This window comes from Lontra canadensis, unplaced genomic scaffold, assembly GCF_010015895.1.
Source record: "Lontra canadensis isolate GAN:19392208 unplaced genomic scaffold, GSC_riverotter_1.0 scaffold33, whole genome shotgun sequence".
In the NCBI taxonomy this organism is placed as follows: domain Eukaryota; kingdom Metazoa; phylum Chordata; class Mammalia; order Carnivora; family Mustelidae; genus Lontra; species Lontra canadensis.
This window is the reverse complement of record NW_022631027.1, coordinates 10,073,080-10,099,514: the sequence shown is the minus strand read 5'-3', so window position 1 is coordinate 10,099,514 and position 26,435 is coordinate 10,073,080. Positions and strand designations below refer to the sequence as shown.

Below are 26,435 nucleotides of genomic sequence, written 5' to 3'. Positions count from 1 at the left end.
CACCATGTTTCTTTAAAGTATGTTCTGTAACAATCTTAAATTAACACTTTTTCTCATGAGACAAAATTCTTTTTTTAAAATTTTTTAAAAATTGTTTAATAAACATATAATGTATTATTAGTCCCAGGGGTACAGTTCTGTGAATCACCAGGTCTACACACTTCACAGCACCCACCATAGCACATACCCCCCTCAATGTCCATAATCCCACCACCCGCTCCCTACCCTCCTACTCCCAGCAACCCTGTTTATTTGTGAGATTAAGAGTCTCTTATGCTTTGTCTCCCTCCCGATCCCATCTTGTTTCATTTATTCTTTTCCTACGCCCGAAACCCCATGCATTGCATCTCCACTTCCTCATATCAGGGAGATCATATGATAGTTGTCTTTCTCTGATTGACTTATTTCGCTAAGCATAATACCCTCTAGTTCCATCCACATCATCACAAATGGCAGGATTTCATTTCTTTTGATGGCTGCATAGTATTCCATTGTATATATATACTACTTCTTCTTTATCCATTCATCTGTTGATGGACATCTAGGTTCCTTCCATAGTTTGGCTATTGTGGACATTGCTGCTATAAACATTCAGGTGCATGTGCCCCTTCAGATCACTACATTTGTATCTTTAGGGTAAATACCCAGTAGTGCAATTGCTGGGTCATAGAGTAGCTCTATTTTCAACTTTTTGAGGAATCTCCATGCTGTTTTCCAGAGTGGTTGCACCAGCTTGCATTCCCACCAACAGTGTAGGAGGGTTTCCCTTTCTCCGCATCCTCGCCAGCATCTGTCATTTCCGGACTTGTTAATTTTAGCCATTCTGACTGGTGTGGGGTGGTATCTCATTGTGGTTTTGATTTGTATTTCCCTGATGCCGAGTGATGTGGAGAATTTTTTCATGTGTCTGTTGGCCATCTGGATATCTTCTTTGTAGAAATGTCTGTTCATGTTCTCTGCCCATTTCTTGATTGGATTATTTGTTCTTTGGGTGTTGAGTTTGCTAAACTCTTTACAGATTTTGGATACTAGCCCTTCATCTGATATGTCGTTTGCAAATATCTTCTCCCATTCTGTCAGTTGTCTTCTGGTTTTGTTGACTGTTTCCTTTGTTGTGCAAAAGCTTTTGATCTTGATGAAGTCCCAATAGTTCATTTTTGCCCTTACTTCCCTTGCCTTTGGCAATGTTTCTAGGAAGAAGTTGCTGCGGCTGAGGTCGAAGAAGTGCTGTCTGTTCTCCTCAAGGATTTTGATGGATTCCTTTCTCACATTGAGGTCCTTCATCTATTTTGAGTCTATTTTCATGTGTGCTGTAAGGAAATGGTCTAATTTCATTTTCCTGCATGTGGCTGTCCAATTTTCCCAACACCATTTGTTGAAGAGGCGGCCTTTTTTCCTTTAAACATTCTTTCCTGCTTTGTCCAAGATTAGTTGACCATAGAGCTGAGGGTCTATTTCTGGGCTCTCTATTCTGTTCCATTGATTTATGTGTCTGTTTTTGTGCCAGTACCATACTGTCTTCATGATGACAGCTTTGTAATAGAGCTTGAAGTCCGGAATTGTGATGCCACCAACTCTGGCTTTCTTTTTCAATATTCCTTTGGCTATTCAAGGTCTTTTCTGGCTCCATATAAGTTTTAGGATTATTTGTTCCATTTCTTTGAAATAAATGGATGGGATTTTGATAGGGATTGCATTAAATGTGTAGATTGTTTTAGGTAGCATAGACATTTTCATAATATTTCTTCTTTCAATCCATGAGCATGGAACATTTTTCCATTTCTTTGTGTCTTCCTCACTTTCTTTCATGAGTACTTTATAGTTTTCTGAGTATAGATTCCTTGCCTCTTTGGTTAGGTTTATTCCTAGGTATCTTATGGTTTTGGGTGCAATTGCAAATGGGATGGACTCCTTAATTTCTCTTTCTTCTGTCTTGTTGGTGTAAAGAAATGTAACTGATTTCTGTGCTTTGATTTTTATATCCTGACACTTTACTGAATTCCTGTACAAGTTCTAGCAGTTTTGGAGACCCGAAGTCACCTCCAGATTTAAAGTGAGAGGGTGGAAAACAATTTACCACGCTAATGGACATCAAAAGAAAGCTGGGGTGGCAATCCTTATATCAAATCAATTAGATTTTAAGCCAAAGACTATAATAAGAGATTAGGAAGAACACTATATCATATTCAAAGGGTCTGTCCAATTTTAAATATCTATTCCCCTAACATGGGAGCAGAAGATCTGACAATTTTAAATATCTGACAATTTTAAATATCTATTCCCCTAACATGGGAGCAGCCAACTATATAAACCAATTAATAACAAAATCAGAGAAAAACATCAACAATAATACAATAATAGTAGGGGACTTTAACACTCCCCTCACTGAAATGGACAGATCATCCAAGCAAAAGATCAACAAGGAAATAAAGGTCTTAAATGACACACTGGACCAGATGGACATCACAGATATGTTCAGATCATTCCATCCCAAAGCAACAGAATACACATTCTTTTCATGTGCACCTGGAACATTCTTCAGAATAGATAACATCCTGGGTCATAAATCAGGTCTCTACTGGTATCAAAAGATTGGGATCATTCCCTGCATATTTTCAGACCACAATGCTCTGAAGCTAGAACTCAATCACAAGAGGAAATTTGGAAAGAACCCAAAATACATGGAGACTAAACAGCATCCTTCTAAAGAATGAATGGGTCAACCAGGAAATTAAAGAAGAATTGAAAAAATTCATGGAAACAAATGATAATGAAAATACAATGGTTCAAAATCTGTGGGACACAGCAAAGGCAGTCCTGAGAGGAAAATATATAGCAATACAAGCTTTTCTCAAGAAACAAGAAAGGTCTCAAATATACAACCTAACCCTACACCTAAAGGAGCTGGAGAAAGAACAAGAAAGAAACCCTAAACCCAGCAGGAGAAGAGAAATCATAAAGATCAGAGCAGAAATCAATGAAATAGAAAATAAAAAATTAATAGAACATATCAATGAAACTAGGAGCTGGTTCTTTGAAAGAATTAATAAGATTGATAAGCCCCTGGCCAGACTTATCAAAAAGAAAAGAGAAAGGACCCAAATAAATAAAATCATGAATGAAAGAGAAGAGATCCCAACCAACAAGAAAGAAATACACAATTATAAGAACATACTATGAACAACTCTACGCCAACAAATTTGACAATCTGGAAGAAATGGATATATTCCTAGAGACATATAAACTAGCACAACTGAACCAGGAAGAAATAGAAAACCTGAATAGACCCATAACCAGTAAGGAAACTGAAACGGTCATCAAAAATCTGCAAACAAACAAAAGCCCCAGGCCAGATGGCTTCCCAGGGGAATTCTACCAAACATTTAAAGAAGAATTAATTCCTATTCTCCTGAAACTGTTCCAAAAAATAGAAATGGAAGGAAAACTTCCAAACTCATTTTATGAGGCCAGCATTGCATTGATCCCAAAACCAGACAAGGATCCCATCAAAAAAGAGAACTACAGACCAATATCCTTGATGAACACAGATGTGAAAATTCTCACCAAAATACTAGCCAATAGGATCCAACAGTACATTAAAAGGATTATTCAGCATGACCAAGTGGGATTTATTCTTGGGCTGCAAGGTTGGTTCAACATCCATAAATCAATCAATGTGATACAATACATTAATAAAAGAAAGAACAAGAACCATATGATACTCTCAAAAGATGCTGAAAAAGCGTTTGACAAAGTACAGCATCCCTTCCTGATCAAAACTCTTCAAAGTGTAGGGATAGAGTGCACATACCTCAATATCATCAAAGCCACCTATGAAAACCCACTGCAAATATCATTCTCAATGGAGAAAAACTGAAAGCTTTTCTGCTAAGGTCAGGAACATGGCAGGGATGTCCGTTATCACCACTGCTATTCAACATAGTACTAGAAGTCCTAGCCTCAGCAATCAGACAACAAAAAGAAATTAAAGGCATCCAGATCGGCAAAGAAGAAGTCAAACTATCACTCTTTGCAGGTGATATGATACTATATATGGAAAACCCAAAAGACTTCATGAGACAAAATTCTAATGAGACCAAATTCTAAGATTAAAGGAGGTGTTGGCAGTGGCTTAACACAGTCATACCTCAGAGATACTGAAGGTTGGGTTTTAGATCACCACAATAAAATGAATATCCCAATAAAGTGAGTCAAATGAATTTTTTGATTTTCTAGTACACATAAAATGTCTATACTGTAGTTTATTAAGTGTGTAATAGCTTCGTGTCTACAAAAATGTACACAGCTTTATTTAAAAGAGTTTATTTTAAAAACTTAAAAACACTTTATTGAAAAAAAAAAAAAAAAGCTATCATCTGAGATTTCAGTGAGGTGTAATGTTATACTGGTAAGGGGTCTTGCCTCAGTGTTGTTGCCTGCTGACTGACCAGGGTGATGGTTACCTAATATTGGGTGGCTTGTCAATTTCTTAAAACTAGGCAGTGATAAAGTTTGCTGCATCTTTTGACTCTTCCTTTCACAAGGAAATTTATCTGTAACATGTGATGCTGTTGGATAGCATTCTACACACCATAGAACTTTAAAAATTAAAGTCAATTCTCTCAAACCTTGCTGCTGCTTTTTCAACTAAGTTTATGTAACAGTATAAAACCTTCATTGGTGTTTCAATCATCTTCACAGAATCTTCACCAGGAGTAGATTCCATCTCAAGAAGTCATTTTCTTTGCTCATCTGTTAAAAACAACTTTGCATCCATTTATGTTTTATCATTAGATTTCAGCAACTGAGTCACGTCTTTAGCCCACATTTCTACTTCTAGTTCTCTTGCTCTTTCTACCACATTTACAGTTACTCCCTCCACTGAAGTCTCAAACCCCTCAAAGTCATCTATGAGGGTTAGAATTAACTTCTTTCAAACTCGTCCATGTTGACATTTTGATCTGTTTCCATGAATCACAAATGTTAATAGCATCTAGAATGGTAAATCTTTTTCGGAAGGTTTTAAATTTGCTTTGCCCAGATCCGTCAGAGGGTATCACTATCCATAGAAGCTGTAGCCTTACAAAGTGTATTTCTTAAATAAGAAGACTTGAAAATCAAAATTACTGCTCGATCCATGGGCTGTAAAATGGATATTGTGTTAGGATGAAAACATGACTCTGGTTACACTTCTCCATCAGAGCTCTTGGGTGACCAGGTGCATTGTCAATGAGCAGTAATATTGTGAAAGGAATATTTTTTTTTCTAAGCAGGAGGTCTCAACAGTGGCCTTAAAATATTCAGTAAACCAGTTGTAAACAAATGTGCTGTCATCCAGTCTTTGTTGTTCCATTTAGAAAGCATGACAGAGTAGATTTAGCATAATTCTAAGGGCCCTAGGGTGTTCAGAGTGGTAAATAAGCACTGGCTTCACCTGAAGTCACCAGCTGTGTTAGACCCTAACAAGAGTCAGCCAGTCCTTTGAAACTTGGAAGCCTGGCACTGACGTTTCCTCATTGGCTAGTTTTCTAGTGTCTTCTTTTAGTCTCTGTTTCATTTATTTCTGATCTAACCCTATTTCCTTTCTTCTACTAGCTATAGGCTTTGATTATTCTTCATTTTCTAGCTTTAAAGGTAAGATTAGATTGATATTTTTCTTTTTTCTTAATATATATCACTATGAACTTCCCTTTAATGATTTCAATTCTTATATTTTTTGACACTTGTTTTGTGGCCTAATATGTGATCTATCTTAGAAAATATTTCACATGCACTTGAAAAGAATGTGTTTTCTTGTTTTTGGATGAAATGTTCTGTATATATCTGTTAGGTCCATCTGGTCTAATGCGTCATTCAAAGTCACTGTTTTCTTTTTTATTTTCTCTCTGGTTGATCAATTCAGTGATGTAAGTATGGTGTTAAAGTCCCCTTTGCTTACCATATTACTCCCCATTTCTCCCGTTATGTCTGCTAACATTTGCTTTATGTATATAGGTGCTCTTATGTTTTGCTTGTATAGACATTTATAATTGTTAATCCTCTTAGTGGATTGATCCCTTTATCATTATGAAGTGGCCTTCTTTCTATCTTGTTAAAGTTCTTGTTTTAACATCTATTTACTCTATAAAGCATTGCTACAGTCTTTGTTTTATAGTCAATTTTGTTTGACATAAGCATTGATACTTGCCTTTTCTTTTTCACTTCTGTTTGCATAGTACATGTTTGCTTATCCCTTCACTTTCAGTCTGTATATCTAGTTCTGAAGCAAGTCTCTTGTTGGCAGAATATATATGGACCTTGTTTTTATATCCATTTAGTTACTCTATGTTTTGATTGGAGCACTTAGTGCATTTGCATTTAAAGAAATTATTGATATACTTGAACTTATTGCCATTTTGTTAGTTGTTTTTTGATTGTTGTAATTCTTCTCTGTTCCTTTCTTTTCTTATTCTCTTGCCCCGTGGCTTGCCAGCTTTCTTTTGTTTTATGCTTAGATTCCTTTCTCTTTAGTTTTTATGTATGTATTATAGGTTTTTGATTTCTGGTTAAATTCGGTTCATACATAACATTTTATGTGTATATCAATCTATAGTGAGCTGATGGTTGCTTAAGTTTGAACACAGTCTAAAAGTATTAAATTATGCCCCAAACACACATTTTATGTATATGTTACCATATTTTTATCTTTTTATCCAGCCTAATTTTTATAGATATAATTGATTTATTATTTTTGAGTTTTGACTCCCATACTGGATTTATAAATGATTAATCTACTACTTTAACTATACATTTGCTTTTATCTGTGGAATTTTTTCTTTCATAATTTTCTTCCTTTTTTTCTTTCCACTTAAAGAACTCCCTTTAGTTAATTTCTTGTAATGCTGGTTTTGTGGTGATAAATCCCTTTACCTTTTGTTGGCTGGGAACCTAATTCTCCTTCTATTTGAATGATAATCTTGCTAGGTAAAGTATTCTTGGTTGTAGGGTTGTAGGTTTGGTGTGGTTTGGTTTTTTAGCCTTTGACTATATCATGCCATTCCCTTGTAGCCTGCAAAGTTGCCACTAAAAAAATTGCTGATATCCTTATGGGTTTTCCCTTGAATTAGCTATTTTCTTTTCTCTTGCTGCTTTTAAAATTCTCTTTATCATTTTGTTTGCCATTTTAGATATTATGTGTCTTGATGTGGACTTCCTAGAGTTCATTCCATTAGGGTTTTTCTGTGCTTCCTAGACGTGGATGTCAGTTTTCTTCCCCAGTATAGGGAAGTTCTCCACCACTATTTCTTTAGATAATTTTCCTGTCCCTTTTTCTTGTGCATACCCTATAAAGCAAATATTATGCTTGATGATGTTGCTCAGTTCTCTAAACCTAATTGTATAGTTTTTTTGTTTTTCTGTTCAGCTCGGTTGCTTTCTATTACCCTGTGTTCCATATTGATGATTTGTTCTCCTGCATCCTCTAAGCTATTTTGATTCCCTCTAATGTTGGTTGTTTGTTTTTTATTTCAGTTATTCTCCTACACCTTCTGGTCTTGAAAACAGTGGCCCTGTATAGAAGAGTTTCTATGTGCCCTCTTGCACAACCCACCTTGTTACCAAACCTAGGCACTCCAGAGATGTCTCCTATGTGCTAGGTGTGCACTCCTGTTTTGGCTAAGTTGCAGTTTTTTTAAGCCCACCTGTTTGTTGTGACCAAATTTGCCTCCTGTGGGTGCCCTGGGGAGGGTTTGCTCCCTGTGCTATTAAGAGGTTTGGCTGTAATTGCCATGGGCTTTTTGGTGGGTTGGTCTAGCACACAGCATTGCTAACTACAATTCTCTTTCTGCAACAGCAGGAGGCACACCAAAGGTAGTCCTTGCTCCTTGAAGAGCCTGCTAAGTGGCCTGGCTGCAGGACCTGTGAATGCACTAATGTGTGTGGTTATTTCTTCCCCCCCTTACTCAGTACAAGAGTCACTTTGGAGTGGTCCAGTCCCTGCTGCGGCATCCTGCAGGGTGCGACAGAGCAGAAGCTATATTGGAACAATATCAGCCAAGGTGGGCAGGTTGGATATGAAAAGCATGCAAGCGAGGGTACATGTTGCTAGCAAAGTAGATGGAGAGTGTTAGCATTGGCTCCCACAAGCCTCTGGCCATCTAGATTTGGTGAAGGGAAAGAAAATGTAACCCACCAGCACTTTTGTTCCTAGAGAAATCTAAAGATCCCTACCCCTCAAGCCTATGTTCTGAGATTAGTCAGTCAATCTTCATGCACACCCCAGGTGTTTTTCAAACTGTTGATTCTGTGTTGAGTGTTGGGTCAAGGTATTTATTACTCTCTTTAAAGGCAGGGACTCAGTTGCCTATTGACCTCTTGTTTTCCTGGAGTTAAGCTCACTGATTTTTAAAGTGTCCTGAGTTATGCCCCTCTGATTTTAAAAGCTAAAAGTAAGTCCCTCTGTTTTTCAAAGCCAGATGTAATGGGGACTCCTGTTCCCAATATGGGTCCCATGTGTTAGGAATGCCTAGGGTGGTGTCTGATCCTCTTGCTTTTCCATGCTTGTAATGTCCCTATCATTTGTGGTTAGTCTTACTGGGGGTTTGGTTCCCAATTGTGTCCCCATCTCTCCTACCCTTTTCAACATGTCCTTCTCTCTATGATTAGCTGTGAAATATCTGTTTTGTCACTCTGCAAGCTATTTCCAGAGTTAGTTGTATATTTGTTATTTTGGTGTGTTTGTGGGATGAAGTGAACTAAGCATCCTCTTGCTCTACCATCTTCCCTGAAATCCAAGACAGATTTATTTTTAATCTCTTGAATTCCTTTTTAAAAATCTTCTATTTTTCTTGTTATGTTCATATTTCTCCCTCAATCTATGAGCACATTAAGAAGACCCAATTTAAAGTCCTAGTTTGCTAACTGCATTGTCTTTGCCACTTCTGGATCTGTTTTATTTCACTCATTTTTATTCTGGCCATGGGTCATATTTTTTGTCTGTTTCTTTATATAGTAGGTAAGTTTTGATTAGAATCTAGACATTGGACATATTATTTCATTACATGTTTTTTCCCCTTTTCTAAGAGCTGGAATTAAGAGTGTTTAGTAGACAATTCAGTTACATAGATCAGCTTGATCATTTTGAAACTTTTTTTATTTTGTTAGGCGGGGTATAAATGGCTTGTACGATATACCTGGTTTAGCCCTGCTGTTAAGTACTGATCTTTCTGGTTCCCCACTGAATGTTTTAGGAGTTCAAAGAGATGTGTCTACTAAACCTAGTCAGAGCTTGAATATTTTGCAGCCCTGTTTGAGGTTTGAGAACTATTTGTCTCAGATAGTCTGTAGTTTTTTGCTTCTTCTAGTAGAATTTTATCATGTGTACATGTAGTTTAGTAGTCCAGCAAAGACACAGTGGATTCCCATGCTGATTTCTGGAGCTTCTTACTTTAGAAAGCTCTCTACTTCCCTGTATGCTGCCACTACTTCAGCAAATCTAGGGCAGTTGTAGAGATAATCTCATCTGTTTTCTTTTCCTCACCTCTGGTTTCTATTCCTTAATGGCCACAGACCTGATCTGCCTATCACCCAGTGTCTGAAAACTGTTTTTCAACACATTTTGTCCAGTTTTCTAGTTCTTTACTGTGGACAAGAATCTCAAGTAGTAATTACTTTGTTGTGGCCAGACATAGAAGTAATTGAAATTTTTAAGGAAAAAATTTTAGGAATTTTTAAAATAAGGCTTTGGGAGTTAACCTACTTAAATCCAATTTTCTTTACCTTATAGAACTCAATGAAAATTCATATTCAGAATGATGATCCAGAACCACTGCAATATTCTAAATTATCAAATAACCTTCATTAAGAATATTATAGCTACTTTTTGAGAGAGTAAAATTTCATAAAAATTTGTTAGGGCTAAAATAATCAATTTTTGATTCTTTGAGTTCACTAGAAAATTACATTCATGTGCATATTCCATTACCTGAGTAATCTGGTAAATTAAGTGTTTTATTACATTATATTTGTTACTAACATTTGATCATTTATATTTCCTGTGTTTATCATGTGTATGTTTTATTTTTCATTTACCCAGCTGTGTGTTAATATTAAAATATATTTTTCGTGTCTCCATTAAATTGTTTTGGGGACAAATTCTGATTTATCTTTCTGCATTGCAGGGCAAGAAGCACTACTTAAAAGGGTCTCATTTATTTCCCCAAGTAGATAATTGTCCATAGTGAGTTTCCTGAAAAAGAGTTGTACCTGGACATGAAAAAGAAGAAAGCTCAAATCTTGCCAAAATGAAAAATTGAATCAGTGCCTGAGTAGGCTAAAATGGCCTTCTCAGACCTCAATACAGCACTTGGCCTACTTTTTTCCTTAAGATTTTTGTTTCTGGTTCCCAGTTTGTCATTTCTGTAATGGGCTTTTAAATGACTTTTTTCTTCAGAAAGGTAGCATTTATCATGGTAGTAGAAAGAGCCCTGGGATGGGACTTGGGAGAACTGGGTTATGGCCTTGCTGCCTCTATGCTTCTATGAGCTATGTGATTTGGGGCAAATTATTTACCTTGTCTGAAGTTTGGAATAGAACAGGAATTTTTTTTCATTCTATTTTTCTTTTGCTTATTTGTTTTGGCAGTGGTTTTTTAAGCTGGAGCATACTATATCTAAAAGAATATTTTATGAAAGTTCCATGTGTAAGAGATGAGAGTAGACCTTCCCCAACTGATGGGAAATCTTGCAGGATTCCCAACTCATCCTCTCCCACTGCCAGTGAGGGTGCCTAAAAGCAGTAGGGCTCTCAACAGAAGAGTGTAATAACCACAGGACTATATGAGCAACCTTTAATTATACCATTCTTTACTTTTGTGTTCCTGTGACATTTGCTCCACTCCATACCTTTCAACCATGACAGCGCAAAAGACAAATTTCCTCTTCTAAAAAAGCATTATCGCATCATAGAAAAAAAAATTTTGAGTACAGTCTTGTCTCTACTTCCTCTTTGGGGAAGAATCATGAATAAGAAATTTTTTTCCTTTATTTTTTCCCAGATTTATTGAGATATAATTGACAGCCCTGTAGAAGTTTAAGGTGAATATCATGATGACTCGACTTACATATATCATGAAATGATTAACACAAGTATAGTTAACATCTATCATCTCATATAGATATAAAAAAATTTTTTTTCCTTGTGATGAGAATTCGTAGAATTTTCTCTCTTAACTACTTTCATATATATCATACAGCAGTGTTAACTACAGTCATCATGTTGAATATTATATCTCCAACATGTATTTATTTTATAAATGTAAATTTGTACCTTTTGACTAACTTCATCCAATTCTTATCAAGGCCAGCCTCTGATAACCACAAACCTGATCTCTTTTTCTGTGACTTTTTGTTTGTTTGTTTGTTTGTTTGTTTTTAAGATACATAGGAGATCATAAACTACATAAGAGATCATAAAATATTTGTCTTTCTCTGCCTGACTTATCTCACTTAGTATAATGCACTCAGGGTCCATACATGTTGAAAAAAATGGCAGGACTTCCTTATTTTTCTATGACTGAATAATATTCCATTGTATGTATATGCCATGACTTCTTCTTTAATCATTTATCTATTAATGGACACTTAAGTTGTTTTCATACTTTACTGTTGTAAATAATGCTGCTATGAACATGAGGTACAAATGTTTCTTCATCACAGTCATTTCATTTCCTTTGGGTATATTCCCAGAAGTAATATTGCTAATCATGTGGATAGCTAACTTGTAATTTTTTGAAGAATCTTTATACTGTTCTTGATAGTGGCTGTACCAATTTACACTCCCACCAAACATACAAGAGTTTCATTTTCTCCACATTCTTGTCAGTATTTTAAATCTCTTGTCTTTTGATGTTGACATTCTGACAAGTGTGAAGTTATATCTCCTGTGGTTTGACTTGCATTTGCCTATTGCTTAGTAATGTCAAGGATTTTTTTATGTATATATTAGGCATTTTTATATCTTCTTTGGACAAGTGTCCAGATACTTTGTCCATTTTTAAATTGGATTGTTTTTTGCTGTTGAGGTATATGACTTCCCTATATATTTTGGATATCAACCCTTTATTGGATATATGATGTGCAAATATTCTTTCACATTCCATAGGTTGTCTTTCATTATGTTGATTGATTCTTTTGCTCTGCAGAATCTTTTTGGTTTGGTGTAGTCCCCCTTATTTTTTATTTTGTTGTTTGTGCTTTAAGTATCATGTCCAAAAAATGATTGCCAAGACACATGTCAAGGTGCTTATTTCCTGTTTTCTTCTGGGGATTTTATGGTTTCCAGACTTATATTTAAGTCTTTATGGATTTTTCTTTTAAGATTTTATTTATTTATTTGACAAAGGTCAAAGTAGGCAGAGAGGCAGGCAGAGAGACAGAGGAGGAAGCAGGCTCCCTGCTGAGCAGAGAACCTGATGTGGGGCTCCATCCCAGGACCCTGAGATCATGACCTGAGCCAAATGCAGAGGCTTAACCCACTGAGCGACCCAGGCCCCCATAAGTCTTTACAGATTTTTGAGTTAATTTTTATGAGTGGAGCAAGATAAAGGTGTAGTTTCATTAATTTACATGTGGTTATCTAGTTTTTCCAGCACCATTTTTTGAGGAGAATGTCTTTTCTCCAATGAATATTAGCTTCTTTGCCAAATACCAGATGGTGGTATATTCTTGAGTTTATTTCTGGAGTCTTGATTCTATATTGATCTATGTGTCTATTTTTATTCCACTTCCATGTTTTGCCTACTATAACATTATAGAATAACTTGAAGTCAGGAAGTGTGATGTCTCTTGCTTTGTTCTTTCTCAAGATTACTTTGACTATTTGGGGTCTCTTGTGGTTCCATATAAATGTTAGTATCTGTTCTTTCTACCTCTGTAAAAATTACCATTGGAATCTTACAGAAATTGCATTGAATCCATATATGGCTTTTGGTAATATTGACATTTTAAAAATATTAATTCTTCCAAACCATGAACGTAGGATACCATCCTATTTATTTGTATTTTCAATTTTTTCATCAATGTCTTGAACTTTCCAAAGTAGAGATCTTTCACGTTCCGGTTAAATTTATACCTAACTTTTTTTCTTTGTTTGTTTTTGATGCTATTATAAATGGGAGTCTCTTTTTTTAATGTTTTATTTTTAAATTCCAGGTAGTTTACACAGTGTAATATTAGTTTCAGGTATACAATATAGTGACTCAGCACTTTCATACAATTCCTGGTGCTCATCACAAGTGCACTCTTTAATGCCTATCATCTATTTAACCCATCTCAGAATAGAAAAAATACTAATTCACAGGGACAAATGCACCCCAAGGCTTATAGCAGCATTATCTACAACTGCCAAATTTTGGAAGCAGGCCAAGTGTTCATTAACTGATAAATGTGTAAGGAAAATGTGTGTGTGTGTGTGTGTGTGTGTGTGTGTGTGTGTGTGTATTCTTTGGGTAAGTATCTAGTAGTGCAGTTGCTGGATGGTAGGGTAGTTCTATTTTTAACTTTTTGAGGAACTTCCATACTGTTTTCCAGAGTGCCTGTGCCAGTTTGCATCCCCACCAACAGTACAATAGTGTTTCCTTTTCTCCACATCCTCACTAACACTTGTTGTTTCTTATGAGGTGATATCTCAGTGTAGTTTTGATTTGTATTTCCCTAATGATGAGTGATGTTGAGTATCTATTCATGTGTCTGTTTGCCATCTGTTTGTCTTCTTTGGAAAAATGTCTACTCATGTTTTTTGCCCATTTTTAAATTGGATTATTTGGTTTGGGGATGTTGAGTTTGATGAGTTCTTCATATATTTAGGATACTAATCCTTTATCAGATGTGTCATTTGCAAATATCTTCTCCCATTTGACAGGCTGCCTTTGAGTTTTGTTGACTGTTTCCTTCACTGTGCAGAAGCTTTTTATTTTGATATAGTCCCAGTAGTTTATTTCTGCTTTTGTTTCTCTTGCCCCAGGGAACATATCTAGAAAGAAGTTGATAGATCTGATGTCAAAGAGGTTACTGCCTATGTTCTCCTTTAGGATCTTATGGTTTCAGGCCTCACAGTTAGGTCTTTAATCTATTTTGAATTTATTTTTGTGTTTGGTGTAAGAAAATTGTGCAGCTTCATTCTTCTGTATGTTGTTGTCCAGTGTCCCCAACACCATCTGTTGAAAAGACTGTCTTTTTCACATTGGATATTCTTTCCTGCTTTGTTGGAGATTAATCTACTTCATTAATTTACTTCATTAATTAAGATTAATTAGTGTAGCCGTGGATTCATTTCTGAGTCTTCTTTTCTGTTCTATTGATCTACATGTCCATTTTTGTACCAGTCCCATACTGTTTTGATCACTATAGCTTTGTAATATAGCTTGAAGTCCAGAATTTTGATGCCTCTAGTTTTGCTTTTCTTTTTCAAGGTTGATTTGGCTATTCAGGGTCTTTTGTGGTTCCATACACGTTAGGATTGTTTGTTATAGCTCTGTGAAAAATGCAACTTGTTGGGTGTCTCAGTGGCTCAGTTGGTTAAGGGTGTGACTCTTGATCTCAGGGTAGTAAGTTCAAGCCCAGGATGGAGGCTACTATTTAAAAATTAATTTAAAATAAAATTAAATACAAATAAATAAAATAGAAATGCAATGTGCTTCTGTATATTGATTTTGTATTTTGTGTTTTATTGAATTCATTTATCAATTCTAATAGTTTTTTTGGTGGAATCTTTGGGATTTTCTACAGATCATGTCATCAGCAAATACTGACAGTTTTACTTCCTCGTTATTAATTTGGATGCCTTTTACTTCTTTTTTGTGTGTCTGATTTCTGTGATTAGTGCTTCTAGTACTGTGTGGTGAGAATGAACATCTTTGTCTTCTTCCTAACCTTAGAGGGAAAGCTATGAGTTTTTCACCTGAGTATGAGGTTAGCTGTAGAGTTTTCATATATAATTTTTATCACATTGAGTTATCTTTCCTCAGCCCCATTTTGTTGAGGGTTTTTATCATGAATGGATGTTGAATCTTGTCAAATGCTTTTTCTGCATCTTCAGATGTCCTTCAATTTTTATCTTTCATTTTGATGGTGTGGCATATGATGTTGATTGACTCACAAATATTGAATTATCCTTCTATCCCTGGAATAAATCCCACTTGATCATGGTGAATGATCTTTTTACTGTATCTTATGTAGTTTGGAAACATTTTATTAAGGATTTTTGCTTGTATGTTCATCAAGAATATTGGCCTGTAGTTTTATTTTTTTGTGGTGTCTTTTTCTTATTTTAGTATCAGAACAATACTGGCCTCATAGAATGTATTTGGAAGCTTTCCTTTCTTTTCTATTTTTTGGAATATTTTGAAGAAAAGAGGTATTAATTCTTCTTTAAATGTATGGTAGAATTCATTTGTGGATGTATCTAGTCCTGGACTTTTTTTTTTAGTAGTCTTTTATTTACTGATTCAATTTTGTTACTTATAATTGTTCTGTTCAGATTTTCTACTTCTTCCTGGTTCAGTTTTGGGAGATCATATATTCCTAGTAATTTATCCATTTCTTCAAGGTTTTCTAGTTTCTTGACATATAATTTTTCAAAGCATTCTCTTATAATACTTTGTATTTCTGTGCTATCAGTTGTTATTTCTGCTCTTCATTTCTGATTTTATCTGTTTAAGTCCTTTCTCTTTTTTTCTTAATGAGTCTGGCTTAGTGTTAGTTAATTTCATTTATCATTTCAAAGAACCAGATCTTGATTTCATCGATTTTTGTTTGTTTGTTTTTTACCATCTGCATCATTTATTTATATTCTGATCTTTATTATTTCCTTTCTTCTCACTTTGGATGCTGTTTTGTTCTTCTATTCTGGTTCCTTTAGGCATAAGGCTAGATTGTTTAAGTTTTTTCTTGTTTCTTGAGGTAAGTCTGTATTGCTATATACTTCCTTCTTAAAACTGCTTTTGCTGGGTCCCATAGATTTTGGACTGTTGTATTTTCATTTTCATTAGTCTCTATGTATTTTTTAATTTCTTATTTTCTTGTATCATTGACCCATTCACTTTTTTGTATCCTGTTGTTTAGTCTCCATATATTTATGTTTTTTTTCCAATTCCTTCTTTTTTTTTTTTTCCTTGTGATTTATTTCTATTTGCATACTGTTTTGGTAAAAATGATGCATGGTATGATTTCAATCTTCTTAAATTTATTGAGACTTGTTTCATAACCTAATATGTGATCTCTCCTGGAGACTTGAAAAGAATGTGTGTTTTGGGGGTGCATGGGAGGCTCATTTGGTTAAGCATCTATCTCTTGGTTTCACCTCAGATCATGATCTCAGGGTCATGAGATTGAGTCCCACATCAGGCTCTCTGTGTCTGCTATGTCTGCTCTCCTTCCCCCTTTGTGCCTCAAAATAAAATAAATAAATAAAATCTTTATAGAAAAGAATGTGTATTCTGTTGGTTTTGGAAGGAATGTTTGTACATATCTTTTATGGTCATCTAGTCCAAGGTGTCATTCAAAGACATTGTTTGTATGATCTGTCCATTGCTCGAAGTAGAGTATTAATGTCCCTTAATATTACTATATTATTGCCCACTTCTCTCTTTTTATGTCTGTTAATATTTGCTTTATGAATTTAGGTGGTCCAGTGTTAGATGCATAGATATAAACAATTGTTATATTCTCTTGATGTATTCATCCTATTATCATTATGTAATGCCCTTTGTCTTTTGTTACAATCTGTTTTAAAGTCTATTTTGTCTCATATAAGTATTGCTACCCAGGCTTTTTCTTCACTTCCATTTCTTTTTTTTTTTTTTTTTTTTTTTAAAGATTTTATTTATTTATTTGACAGACAGAGATCACAAGTAGGCAGAGAAACAGTCAGAGAGAGGAGGAAGCAGGCTCCCTGCTGAGCAGAGAGCCCGATGTGGGGCTCGATCCCAGGACCCTGGGATCATGACCTGAGCCGAAAGCAGAGGCTTCAACCCACTGAGCCACCCAGGCGCCGCCTTCACTTCCATTTCTAAAGTGAATATTTTTCCATCCCTTCACTTTCAGTCTGTGTATGTCTTGAGGTCTGCGGTATATCTTTTGTAGGAAGTACATTGAGGGGTCTTTTTTTTTTTTTTTAATCCATTCCACCATTGTATGTCATTTAATTAAAGTTTATAGGTCATTTATAACTAAGTAATTATTGGTAGCTGTGTATTTCCCTTTTTTACATTTATTTTCTGTTTGTTTTTTTTTTTGTAGTTCTTCATCCCTTCTTTTGTTATCTTTGTGATCAGTAAGAATCTATAGTGGGTATTGGGGGTTTTCTTTCTTTTTATGTTTTGTGTATCCATCATAGGTTTTGGGTTTGTGGTTACCATAAAGTTATATATAACATCTTAAGTAAATAGTGGTCCATATTAATTTGATGTCATTTAAGTTCAAACACATTCCTTAAAAAAAAACAAAAAACAGGAAAAGAAAAATCTTCTTTTTTATTATTTTCCTCTTTTCTTCCCTTTTTATTCTCTTCTCCACATTTTATGTATATGTTGTCATATTTTACATATTTTTGTTTACATTTTTCTTATGTCTAATTGTGGTTGTTTCTTTTCCATTTAAGTCCCTTTAACATGTCTTTAACAAGGCTGGTTTATTGTCACTATATATATATATGTACATATATATATGTGTGTGTATATATATATATATATATATATATATGACTTATATGGTGGCAGTGAACTCCTTTATCTTTACTTTGTCTGGGAAACTTTTTATCTCTTCCTCAAATTAAAATGATAACCTCACCAGATAGAGTATTCTTGATTATAGATTTTTTTCTCCTTTCAACACCATGAATAAATCATGCCACTTTCTTCTGGCTTCCAGAGTTTCTGCTGAGAAATCAGTTAATAGTCTTTTTTTTTTTTTTAATGATTTTATTTATATATGTGAGAGAATGAGAGAGAGAGAGAGCATGAGAGGGTAGAAGGTCAGAGGGAGAAGCAGACTCCCCACTGAGCAGGGAGCCCATGTGGGTCTTGATCCTGGGACCATCAGGTCATGATCCTGAGCTGAAGGCAATTGCTCAACAAACTGTGCCACCAAGGCACCCAATCAGCTAGTAGTCTTATAGGTTTTCACTTGTAGGTAATTTTTTTTTTTAAATCATTTGTGGTTTTGAAGATTCTCTCTTTACATTTAAACTTTGACATTTTAATTATTATATGTCAAGGTATGGATCTCTTTGGGTTCATCTTGTTTGGAACTCTCTGTACTTCTTGAACTCAGATATTTATTTCCTTCTTTAGAGTAGGGAAGTTTTCACTTATTTCTTCAAATAAGTTTACTACAGCTGTCTCTCTTCTTCTAAGACCCTATAATACAAATGTTTGTTCAATTTATGTTGTCCAAGAGCTCTTCTAATTTATCCTCATAAAAAAAAATTATTTTCTCTTTTGCTCTTCAGCTTATATGCTTTCCATTATCCTGTCTCTCAGATTACTAATACATTCTTCTGCATCTTCTAATCTACTAGTGATTTCATCTAGTGTATGCATTTTTCAATTCATTTATTGTATTCTTCAACTCTGATTGGTTCTTTTTAATATTTCTGATCCCTTTATTGAAGGTCTCACTGAGTTCTTCCATTCTTTCCTACAGTCCAGTGAGTATTTTTATGATCATTACTTTAACTTCTTTATCAGGCATGTTGCTTATCTCTGTTTCATCTAGTTCTTTTTTTGAGGTTTTTTTTTCTTGATCTTCTTTTCAGAGCATATTTCTCTGTCTACCCATTTTGCATGATGTTCTGTTTGTTTCTATGGATTAGTCAGAATGGCTACTTCTAAACTTGAAGGAATGTTCTTGTGTATGGTGTCAACTATGTGGATTATATGTGTTTGCTGACTTTTGCTGGCTAGCTGGAGCTGTGTCTATATATGCTAGTTACTCTTTTAAACTGTTTTTTTTTTTAATACAAAGAATAAGGAAAAAAGAATAAAAGAAAAAAGAAAAATAATAGAAGAAAAAAAAAGGAAAAAAAAAAAGGAAGTAAAAAGAAGAAGAGAAGAAAAAGAACAAGAAGGAAAAGGGCTCTTACCTGGCTCAGTCAATACAACATGAGACTCTTGATCACAGGGTCATGAGTTCAAGCTCCATGTGTGGCATAGAGTTTCTTTAAAATAAAAAATAATTAATTAATTTAAAATTTAAAAAAAGAGAGAACAAAACAAAACAAAACCCAAATCCTACAAAATAAATAAAAATGTAAAATACACACATGCACAATCATAGCATGTTTTCTGTGCCCAGCACCACAGGGTTGCTGGTGTGGGCTGAGAACCCTGGGCTCACTGTGAGGTTGCAAGCCCCCTGTGATCTGGCCTTTTAAGACGGAGAGGGAGAGAATATGCTTGCAGTTCCTCAGCCCTTTTAAACTGCAGCTTTATTTCTTGTTTTAGTGTAGCTAAGGCAGGTATGGGTTTATGGATCTTGGATTTGATGAGGTGGCAAACTTTCTATGCCAATCTGAGCTGCCAGTTATATCAGGAACCATTAATTATGGCATAGACCCTGACCCAGTTTGGGCTTTTAAGGTGGAGGGGTAGAGAGTGTTTCCATAGCTCTTCTGCCCTTTTAAGCTGTGGCTTCTTCTCCTGTGTCCCAGTGCAATTAGGGCTGATATGCGCTTGTGGGCCCTAGACTCACTTAAGTTGAAAGCTCATGAAAGGACTGGACACATCCATTATGGTTTCCATACCCTGCTACAGTCTAGGCTGTTAAGGTGGGGTGGGAATATAAACCATTTCATTTTCCAGTCCCTCTGACCAGGACAGTTTTTCCATAGCTCCTCCACCACTTGGCAGAGTTCTAGTATCACCTTTTTTAAATATATGAGTTTCTTTTAAACTGTGGCTTTTTTTCGGTGCCCAAGGACAGAAGGATCTGTTTCCTCTTCCCCAGTACAATTCCTGCCCATTGCTGTTCACAGTTTTGGGGGTGGGGCTTCCCTTTGTTATCATATCTGCCTTTCTTGCCATTCTTTTGTCATACTCTCTCTTCGGTGTTCAGTATCCGTTCAGTCAGCCATCCATTCTTCAGGAGGAATTTTTTTGTTAGTAGTGTAATTTGGTGTGTCTTATGGAGGAAGTGAGTTCAGTCTTCTGATGTAACCATTTTGAACTGGAATCTCTATTTCATTTATTTCTGCTCTAATCTTTATTTTTCTTTCCTTCTGCTAACTTTGTGCTCAGTTAGTTCTTCTTTCTAGTTCCTTAAGGTATAGAGTTAGGTTGCTTATTTGATATCTTTCTTGTTTCTTAATGTGGGTATTTTTTGCTATAAACTTCCCTCTGATAACTGCTGTTGCTGCATTCCATAAGTTTTGTTATGTTGTGCTTCCATTTTTTGTCTTCAAATATTTTTTGTATTTACCCTTTAATTTAATCTTTGATCCATTGTCTTTTAGGGAGAATGTTGTTTAAGTTCCATGTGTTCATATAATTTCCAGTTTTTCTCTTGTTGATTTTTAGTTTCATACCATTGTGGTCAGAGAAGATACTTAGTATGATTTCAATCTTCTTGAATTTCCTAAGACTTGTTTTGTGGCCTAACATAAGGTCTATCCTATGAATTGTTCCATGTGCACTTAAGAAGAATATATTCTGCTGTTGTTGGATAGAATATTCTGTATATGGCTACTAGGTCCATTTGGTTTATAGTGTTATCCAAACTGCTCTTTCCTTATTGATTCTCTGTCTGCATAACCTGTTCATTGTTGAGAGTGGAACATTAAAGCTCCCGTCATTGTTTTACCATTTATTTCTCTTTTAATCTGTTACTTTTTGCTTTATACCCTTAGGTGCTCCAATGTTGGGTGCATAAGTATTTACAATTGTCATATGTTCTTAAAGGATTGATCCATTTTTCATTACACAATGACTTTCTTTGTCTTTTTTACCATTTTAGTTTAAAATCTATTTTGTCTGCTATAAGTAAATCTACTTCTGCTTTGTTTTGGTTGACATTGGCTTGAAATACATTTTCCCATCTCTTCATTTCAGCCAATTCAGGTTAAAGTGAATCTCATATAGGCAGCATATTGTGGGATCTTGTTCTTTTACCCCTTTAGCCATTCTATGTCTTTAACTGGAAAATTTAATCCATTTATGTTTAAGGTAATTATTGTTAGGAAAGGATTTATTATTACCATCTTGTTAATTGTTTCCTGGATGTTTTATAGTTTAATTGTTCCATGTTTCTTGTTCTGCTATGTTTTATGTTTTGATGACTTTTGATCAGTAGGCTTTGGTTTATTTATCATATTCTTTTGTGTGATTACTACAGGCTTTTTTCCTTGTAGTTACCATGAGGCGTACAAAAAGTATCTTAAAATTATAACAACCTATTTTCAGCTGTTAACAACCTTACTTCAATAGCATTCCCAAACACTTTTGTGTCTCCCTTCACAATTTGAATTATTGATGGCCGAGCTTTCATATTTTTTATATTGTGTGTAATCAATAACAGATTATTCTAGCTATGGTTATTTTTACTACCTTTTTTTTTTTTTTACCTCTAAACTTCATTTGTAACTTAATTATGTGCCTCCATTACCATATTACAGAACCTAACTTTGACTAGATATTTAGCATGGTCAGTGAATTTTATTCTACTTTCTTGTGACTTTATGATGTTAATTAATGTTTTATTGAGCTTCTCATTTTGTTCAAGAATTGTTTTCTCCATTTTGTTTAGTAGTCTGTGTGTTGTTGTAGTTCACTGAACTACTTTAAGAGGAGTATTCTGAAATATTTGTGTAACAATTCATAGATCTCCGTTTCTTTTTTTTTTTTTTTTTAAAGATTTTATTTGTTTGACAGGAGAGAGAGAGAGAGACAGCAAGAGAAGGAACACAAGCGGGATTGGGGGGAGGGAGAAATCTTCCCGCTAAGCAGGGAGCCAGATATAGGGCCCAATCCTGGGACCCTGGGATCACAAGCCAAAGGAAGACGCTTAATGAGTGAGCCACCCAGGCGCCCCGAGACCTCCATTTCTTTAGGATCAGTTAGTGGAGCTTTATTAATTTTCTTTGGTGGTGTCATGTTTACCTAATTTTTCAAAATCCTTGATTTCTTAAATTTGTATCTATGCATTTGTGTAAGCAATTTTCTCTTCCAGACTTTACAGGTTTATTTGGCAGGAAAAGTTCTTTACCAGTCAGTTGTTTCAGGTTTTTTTTTGGACATATCTGCAGTAATGCTGGGTAGGTATGTCTTGATAACAGTGGGTTTTTGTTTGTTTGTTTTGCTTTGTTTTCCAAGACCACTGCCAGAAATCTGAGCTTAGGTGGCTTGCTCTGGGCTGAGAACAGTTGGATAGGACTGATGTCTTGGTTTCTTCCCCAAACAAGGCTGCAGGATGTGTTCTGTGGTGGCCTGTGTCCTCTCATCAGACATGCTAGATGGCCAGGACTATGTACTATACTCAATAGCAGATGATGTTATGAATTAGATTCTCTGCCCTGGGCATGTCAGAGGGATATCAGGATGGGCCCCAGGCCTGCACAGGTCATTGTTTTGAAACCTGAATTGGCAAAACTCTGCACTGAATTTCCAGGCCATATGGGGCCACTAGTTTTGATCTGTACATGGGGAAAGCCACAGGCTGTGTTCTGTGTTCAAGTGCCACTATAAGCAAGGCCATTAGATAGACTACATAGCTCCTCATGTATTCTGGTTAGGTTTTCTGGTCAAAGCATGAGCCCCAGCAAAGCATGAGAACTGGCTACAAGGCCAGCAAAACTTATTGTCTATGGTCTTAAATCAAGCTAGGTCCCTAACCAAACAAGGTCACTGGCTTTGCTCTACAGATGATCAGCCTTGTTTGCCATACTCTCAACTCAAGTACTATTGGGCTACACAATTTCCAACTGTTCAGCCCAACCATTTTGGGGAGGTGGAGCTGTGAACTACATTCAGTAATAGGCTGGACTATCACTCAGCTCCTCTGCTGAGTGCAGAGGACAAGTCAAGTTGCAGGGACAGCAATGCTCTTTTTTTGAGGAGCTGAATCAGCCAAATCTGTAGACTACCAATTTCCTTAATCAGCTTGTGCCACCATCTTGGCTCTGCAGATGAACAAAATTGCTGCTTGGGACTGCTACTTGTGTGTGCAGGTAGGAAGATGTTCTGCCAAGATCCAAATCCTGGCTGATGCAAGTCCTCCATTTCTCCTCCATAATCAAATTGCTATTGGCCATGCAATCTCTGTGGGGCCAGACCAGAGTGGAGATCCCCAAGAATGACTCACAGTGCTGAGGGAGCTGAATGCCCACCCTGGTCCCTCTTTTTCCACTGAAGGAATGATAAGCAGGGGAGACTACAGGATGCTGAGAATGTACATGGGTTGTAGTCATGATAAATTCAAATATGCAGAAAGAGAATCTTAAAAGATTAAGAGCCTGATTAACACCAGGACTCTTGGAAAGGAGCAGAACTGCAAGTTACTCCCCAGTCTTGACAGGTTCTCGACAGAGCAGAATCTATATAGATTAGGGAATTAATCTGAGCATGAAGGCTGAACCTGAGTGGTTTGAGTTTAACCCCATCACTTGATTGATTCAGAGCATGTGAGATAATTCCAACCAATAAGACAAATGGAAAGGTTTGCTAGAATAGTAAGAGGTAGTTTTCCTTTACTCTAAAAGAGCCATCCCTTTCTTTTGTCCAAATTAGTTCCATTGTTACTGGCAGCCATCCAGATGCCATGCTGGGAAGGAGTTAAATCAATTTGAGCTAAGTTTTTATTACTTGCAGACAAAAGTATACTAACAAAAATCCAAAGTACTTATCCAAAATTATTTATATTTCAGGTTATTACTAGGTTTTTATGGTAAAAGGTAGGGCTTCTGAAAGAGAAAGCAGTGCTATAATAAAAGTATTAGAGTCAGACAAACTTATATGCTAGTTTGACTCCAACACTTACAAACTCTGTGGTCTTCAGCAAGCTACTAAATATCTCTGAATGTCAGTTTCCTCATCTGTAAGATATCTACCCTATTTCAAATGAAGATAAGTATGTTTAGCCAAAAATAAGGGATTCTTATTAAAGAAGTACAGAGCAATGTTGACAAATTTTGCCATTTGATGCTTTCCCTAGAAATGCTTATCTCTACTCATAATTCAGTCAGAAAGGCACAGAAACTTCTGTCAGGTGAAAATCTAAACACCATGCACTAATTTAAGTATATTTCTAGCAGGACAGGATTTTGTGAAGGTGCAAGGTGACTTTGAATAGAATGCTGTAGTCACAATGTTCTCTAAATTGCATAGTATGAAAAAGTAAAGGATATTTCAGACAAAATAAATCATGCTGGTGCATTTCAATACTGCTGTGTAATTAACATTCAGTGGGCATTCATTAGGTGATTATGTTATCCCTGTGAAATACTACTTGGTTAAAAATATAATTCTGAAACTCTAATACATAACCTGAATGCTTGGGAAGATGGAATTACTTTCCTCTAGGACCTCAAGGTACTTGGCAAACATTTATTCACCTCTGCTCTGGTTCTATAAGTCAGGTCAGGTTTGTTTTATGGATGAGTAAACCAAGACCAAGGGAGTATTTGAGAGACTCATTCATGACAGTCCTTCTTACTTCTAACATTGAAAGGGAGAAGATTTTGGGGCACCTGGGTGGCTCAGTGGGTTAAGCCTCTGCCTTCAGCTCAGGTCATGATCTCAGGGTCCTGGGATCGAGTCCCACATCGGGCTCTCTGCTCAGCAGTGAAGCCTGCTTCCTCCTCTCTCTGCCTGCCTCTCTGCCTACTTGTGATCTCTCCCTCTCTCTCTCCCTGTCAAATAAATAAATAAAATCTTTAAAAAAAAAAAAAAGAAGAAAGGGAAAAGATTTTATAAAGTTATTCACATTCATTTTTTTTAAATCAATCTACCATCCTGTGCTTGATTCAAGTGTTACAGAACTACATAGGTACAAAAAATACCCTTCTAAAGTATCAGAGTTCAGATCCTATTATGGGCTGAAATGTGTCTCCCTAAAATTCAATGTTGACATCCTAATTCTTAGTCCTTCAGAATGTGACTCAATCTGGAGACAGGGCCTTTAAAGAGGTAATTTAATTTTAACCTCATTTTTTTTTTATGAGGTCATTAGGGTGGGCTCTAACCCAATATGACTGGTATCCTTATAAGAAGAGGAGATTAGGAAACAGACTTTACAGAGAGAAGATGTAAAGCAGGGAGAAGATAAAAACATCTACAAGCCAAGAAGAGAGGTCAGCCAAGAAACCAACCCCACCAAAAACTTGATCTCAAACTTCTAGCCTCCAGAACTGTGACTAAATAATTTTCTGTTGCTTAAAACACCTGATCTATGGTATTTTGTTATGGCATCCCTAGCACACTAACACTCTGGAAGTTTGCATCCTAAAGCAGAAAGAGTTGTATATTGTAAATCTTTACTTCTCCTTAGATTTTGTAGTCTGAAGTAGTAATTCCAAAGTCCTCACATTTGCTTTGACTCAGGCAGGAGTCTAGCACATTGGATCTCCTTTTTGAAGCTAAGCAAGACTTAAATGTTGAACTAACCAGTTCAGACTCTAGTCAGCTTCTGCCTTGGTGTTCTCACCACCCAACTCAGGCTGCCATCTTTGACTTGCAATTGTAGGAAGTCTCTGGGATGTAGTTTCCACTATGGGACCTATAACCCTGACTTTGTAAGAGCATGTTGGTTTACTATTGGGTCTCAGTTTCTTTATCTATACAACGAGTAAGATAACTTTGACAACAGCTTAAGATATATTCTGGCTCTTATACTTCAGTGCTAATACACAGATAATGATGGATTAAGGGAAAGAAAAAAAAATTTGGCAAAATATGGTCCATGATCCAAATCTAGCCACTGCCTCTTTTTATACAACTCATGAGCTAAGAATAGTTCTACATTTTTAAATGGCACTTAAAAATCAAAAGAAAGGAGAGAAGATGGTGAAGTAGGAGGATCCTGAGCTCCTCTAGGCTACAGAAACCCCTGGCAGCCACTATATCTATATAATTAATGCTGAGAATGACCTGAAGATTGGCAGAACAGTTAGTTTCGCAGTTAGTCATAGAAAGCCAAAAGGGATAAGAGGGACAGAGATGTGCTTGGGAATCAAACCCCCAGCATGACTAATTACAAACAGGAAGATCATCACAAGCACAGAAAAGCAAGAGGATTAGAACCCACACCAGGCACGTCCAGTACTGGGGTCCCACACTGAGAAGATGAGTTTCCATAAAGTCGTATTGAAAACCAAAGGGACTTAACTCTGGAAACCACAGAAAAAGAGCTAGATGCAACAAGAATAAGTAATATATGTGATAAAGTTTTCAAAGCAGGACACCTGGGTAGTTC

At 35.9% G+C, this 26,435-nt stretch overlaps 1 long non-coding RNA gene across 2 annotated transcripts in view; it reads left to right on the top strand.

Annotated features, from left to right (window-relative positions):
• The window catches only part of LOC116873475, a 112,756-nt gene that overhangs the window by 57,772 nt on the left and 28,549 nt on the right, over window positions 1-26,435 (top strand). Inside the window, exon 1 of one of the 2 annotated variants that reach the window (XR_004383816.1) lies at window positions 8,000-8,036. The exons of the other annotated variant lie outside the window; for it this stretch is intronic. This is a non-coding gene — a long non-coding RNA (uncharacterized LOC116873475). Of the gene's footprint in view, window positions 1-7,999; window positions 8,037-26,435 lie in introns of those variants that run through there. 2 annotated transcript variants of the gene reach the window in all.